This window comes from Aegilops tauschii, chromosome 7 (assembly GCF_002575655.3).
Source record: "Aegilops tauschii subsp. strangulata cultivar AL8/78 chromosome 7, Aet v6.0, whole genome shotgun sequence".
NCBI lineage: Eukaryota > Viridiplantae > Streptophyta > Magnoliopsida > Poales > Poaceae > Aegilops > Aegilops tauschii.
In genome coordinates, this window is record NC_053041.3 from 558,040,121 (window position 1) to 558,045,514 (window position 5,394).

Consider the following 5,394-nt stretch of genomic DNA (forward strand, 5'->3'; position numbering starts at 1 on the left):
AAATATCAGGGGTTATTTAAGTCTTCCTCCTTAAGCTTCGCCGTCTCGTCTGCTCCAGTGCCGGCAACCCCCAAATCCAAGAATCCCGATCCCCATTCCCGCACCCCCTTCTTGCAAAGATGACGTCGTGGAAACGCTTCGTGAAGTCCCATATGATGGCCGCGTTCCCCTCCCCCCCGAGCGCGGCCGCCTGCGCCGAGAGCGCGGCCGCCTACGCCGAGAGTGCTGCAGCATCCGCATTGAGCGCGGCCACTTCCGCCGAGAGGGCGTTTGCGGCAGCCGACAGGGCAGCTGCAGCAGCCGAGACGGCTGCTGCTGAGGCTACAAACGCCTCGAGCTACCGTCCGTGCCGCCGATGTCTCCCTGGCCCGGTTCGAGGCCATCCACGCCAAGATCGTGGATGCACACGCCAACATATTCCAGGCCACCTCGGACTACAGCATGCAACCCACGTCCGAAAAGGCAGCGGTTGCCATGGAGCACCTGCTTCCTCATGAGGTCGCCGAGCGGGAGCTGGAGATGCAGGAGGCGGTGGAGATCGAGGAGCGCCGGGAGGTGGAGTTGCGATTGGCCGAGGTCGAGGTAGAGAATAGTCTGTCCGTCGAGGAATCGGCGGTGGAGTACGAACGCGAGCTCTGGCGCAGCCACTACTACGAGTACTACAACCTTGAGGGCGGCACCGAGGACAAGGACGAGGACGCGGTCGACTTCAGCAGGGGGGCACGGAGTCCACCAAAGGCATGTCCCCAGGAAAAGTCATCGACGTCTCATCTCACACCGGCGATGCATAGGCCGGCGCGGCGGCGGATTTGTTAAAATTATGCGTACTTAGGCTTTGTTTTTAATGCTGATCTTTTGTTAGAGCAATGTTTAGGTCCACTGGCTCTGTTTAATTACTAAAATTGCTCGATTCAGTAAGTGTGGTTTATCTGCTGTACGCTCTTTTGTGTGCCGAAATTAGCAAGCGATGTAAAATTATGCAATGACGTACCCAGAGAAATTTCCACCAAAATTTGAATTATCAAACTCATCCCATGCGCGTAAAGCAAAAGAATCGTTTGTGATGCACACAATCGTTCAAAGTGAATGGTCCGGCGGCACCGCGCGCAAAGTTTCCCTCCACATTTCCAAAATTTTGGACTACCGCCAAAATATCTACCCCCGCCCCCTTCCCTCCTTCCCCACCCCCTTTTCTCCCCGACCACAACTCACATTTCCCCTGTTTCCTCCTTCCTTCCTTCCTAAGCTATAGCCGCTTCCTCGCTCTCGCCGTCCCGCATCCTACCGCCGAGGTCGCCATGGTCTTCTTCAAAGACCTCTCCAGCGGTTCCTCCTTCGGCGACGACTCCTTCACCACCCGGGTATGCCTCTCTTCTCTTTCCCGAGCTATGACTTGGAATGAAGGATTTCTGCCCGGCGGACGATTTGAGTCATTTCTTCCTCTTGTAGCTCCCTAGGACCATCAGTGGCAACGAATGGAGCGGGGTGGCTGAAGATCTATCTGCTCGTTGTCACCATCAATCTCCATGCGTGAAGCTAGTTGCATTTGAATCTGTGGAAGGTGGGAGGAAGTTCCTGGCATGTGCAGAGAAGGTTAGACCCTCTTTCGTTGTTACATATCATTTGTTAGATGTGATTCAGACACTGTCATGGTCCCAACCCATTCATACCGCACCTTCAACCAAACGCATCCTAAGACAGTGTCACAGTTTGTACCTAGTATATTAAATTGTTGCCATCTTATCAGCGGTGCCATTAGAAAATTATTTGGCACCGCTTCAGCAGTTTTTGCAGCCAACTTTGGTCCACGCATCCGAGCAGCCAAGTAGGAAAATACTAAATCTTTATGGCATGAAGGAACTGGGCATCGGAGCAACTACGTGCTCCGGAGTCCGGGTCCCGGAATTTTTTTCTGCTACATCGGCTTGCCAGTGTAGGGCACCGGTGCAAGATGTAGCAACAGTTGTCTTTACCCCAGTTTTGGCATACATAGTAGACGGCCTTAGTGCTATTAGTTTTATGTTACTAAATTTGTGCATGTACACACCTGTTAGTATCAATTTGCTGTCACCCAAACACTGTCTCTATGTTGTTGCAGTCATATTTACATTCCTCATAAAATGTTCAAATTGTTATTTATTGTACATGAGTAAGAACTTGTAGCATTGTTGTAGTTAATTATAGCTTCTGATGTTCCAGAATTTGGTTGTTGTCTCAGTAGCAATTAATTTATTTGCACATTAATCTTTTTAAGAAGATATGTCATAATTAACATGTTTCTTCAGTTTTTCAAAATAAGAATTGGTGATTTTCTATGTTGCTATAAACCCATTTCCCCTACAATTGTTACTAATCTAGTTTTAAATATTATAGGATGACCGGAAGTGTTCTTACTTGGAGTGGGTTGATCAAGAGTGGCTACAGTCTTTGAAGATGTGCCTAGTGAAGCTCTGGAGCATGTATGAGGAAGAGAATAGACGTAGGCTTACAGAAACTATTGTCAACGCTGAAGAATATTTGAAGATGCGGGATAAAAAGTTGAAGGTGGAGAATGAGCTCAGATTTTTAAAATCAGACTTTGCTAAGATAGTGTTGGCGAAGGAGGGGGCACTTTCCCAGTTGGCCCGTGCAAAACAGGTTCTTACTGAACTGAAAGCAGAGGTGGATAAGACGAGCCTGGACGATCTCGATTAGGGAAATGAATATATTGTTCTTATGAAGTTGAACTAGCTATGTATTGTACCGTGCTGTTTTCATGTAACTATCGTACTCTGATGTTATAATATATTTATGTGCCTGATATGAAATTGGCAAACAACAGTTCGATATGAAATGTGAATTTGCGTAATACTGGAATTATTAATTATAAACCAATAAACCTGCTAAATGTGTCATGGACTTTTTGCAAACGGTTCTAGCAGTAAAAGTGCTTGCGATGGATAGCCCAATGCCACACAGTTTTCTTCATCAAATCGTGTGTGATGTATTTTATAAAAGCTAAGAGTTAACCAAGGCAGAGCGTGTGTGATAGTTACACCTTTCACACACGAGCCTACACATAAAACTGTGTGGGATGTACATACGAGCGGAAACGTTTTTCCTGGATTGACTGTGTGGAATGTACATAAGAACGGAAACGTATTCCTTGGATTGACTATATGTGATATACATACCTACGAAAATATTTTTCTGGGATTCACCGTGTGGGATGTACATATCTACGGAAATATTTTTCTAGGATTCACCGTGTGGAATATACATACCTACGGAAATGTTTTTCTCGCATTACCGTGTGGATGTACATACCTACGGAAATGATTGGGTTTCGATGCCTCGCCCGATCGCACACGACCCCAGCCTGTGTCCCAGGAGGGCCTATCCTCGATGATTTCTGGGTCGTGTGGGAAGGACCCCCCTATCGCACACACTCACTTGGCGACGGTTCCAAATGCCGTCACATAAAAGGGTTAAAAAAACGTTTGTATAGCACCGACGCATACCAGTGTGGACTTGCAGCTGGGATAAGAAAAGGTCGAGCCCCAGTTGCGTGTCGATGATGGACTTGCAATTGTGAAAAAGGTCTGCTCCAGTTGCGAATCGAGGGTGGACTCGCAATTGGGACTAAAAAATGTCGGACCCTAGTTGCGTGTCGACGGTGAACTTGCAACTTGGACAAAAAAGGCTGAGCCCTTGTTGTGAGTCGAGGGTGGACTTGCAACTCGGACAAAAAAGGTTGGGCCCAGTTGCGAGTCGATCACGAACTTGCAACTCGGACAAAAAAGGTTGGACCCTAGTTACGAGTTGAGGGTGGACTTGCAATTCGGACAAAAAAGGTTGAGCCCTAGTTGCGAGTCGAGGACAGACTTGTAACTCGGACAAAAAAGTTTGGGCCCTAGTTGCGAGTCGAGGGTGGACTTGTAACTCGGACAAAAAAGTTTGGGCCCAAGTTGCGAGTCAAGGGTGGAATTGTAACTTGGGACAAAAAGTCTAGCCCCATTTGTGTTGAGAGTGGACTTGCAACTAGGACAAAAATGGTTTGACCATAGTTACGGATCGAGGATGGACTTTCAACTGGAAAGAAAAGGCCGGACCCCAGTTGCGTGTCAATGGTGGACTTGCAATTAGGACAAGAAATGCCGAGACCCAGTTGCGAGTTAAGAGTGCCCAGCTGCGTCTCAAGGGTGGACTTGCAACTGGGATAAAAGAGGGTCAGGTCCGAGTTACAAGTCGAGGGGTATTGCAACTTGGACAAAAAAGTTTGGTCCCTAACTGCGAGTCGATGGTGGACTTGCAACTAGAAAAAAAAGTTGGGCCCCAGTTGCGAGTCGACGATGGGATTGCAACTAAGACAAAAAAGGTCGGGTTGGAGAGTCAAGAGCGGGCTTGCAATTGGGACAAAAAAACATCGAGCCCGAGTTGCGATTCGAGGACATACTTGCAACTGGGACAAAAAAAAGATCAGGTCCCAGTTGTGAGTCGAGGGTGGACTTGCAACTAGGACAAAAAAAGGTCAGGCCCCAGTTGCGAGTCGACGCGGACTTACAAATGGGTAAAAGAAGACCCTATCCCAGTTGTGAGTCGAGGGTGGACTTGCATTAGGATAAAAAAGTCAGACCCTAGTTGCGAGTCGAGGCCAACAAAAGCGGAGTCGAATAGGCCTAGGATAACAACAGGATACAGAATAAGCAAACAACAACAAGGGAGGCGGAAGGTAGAGCTTGCACGAAAATTACAGAAAACTAAATCAAACGATGAATTTAGAAAATACTTATAATTTTTTTAAATAATTAAAAAGGAGAAAAAACAAAAGTTTAAAAAGATGGGACCTCTATTTCATGTCAGTGTGTGGTTGGACTTGCACCTAGAACAAAAAATTGATTGGGCCCCAGTTACGGGACAGGTGGACAAACCATAAAAAGGAGACACGGAAATATATCATGCAACGCCGGGAGATCAAAACTTTACGCGAAAATTACAACAGCAAAATGCAACGGACAACAACTTAATGAGACATTGCTAAATCTCATCTTGATGATGAAGGGCGGAAGAAAGGTAAGACAATGTCAAAATGAACTAGGAAGGTAACGACCGCAATAACGCTCCTATTTTCTTATCTCTTTCAATTCTAGTCGCAGTCTACAAACAATGTAACGAAACGGGCTGCCAGCACGTGGGATAATGGGCTGATAAAAAGTGAAGACAAACAGGCCAACAAAACAATATACGACAAATAAACAATGACCAGCGAGGCGGGGATCGAATGCTGGCACGAAAATGGCAAACTAAGTCGCAGTAGCAAACATAGGAGAGACATCGGTTAAAATCATTTAGATACAATTTCACAACTATGTACAAAAATCATTCACGAATTCATGAGGTGTTCACGAAAATTAA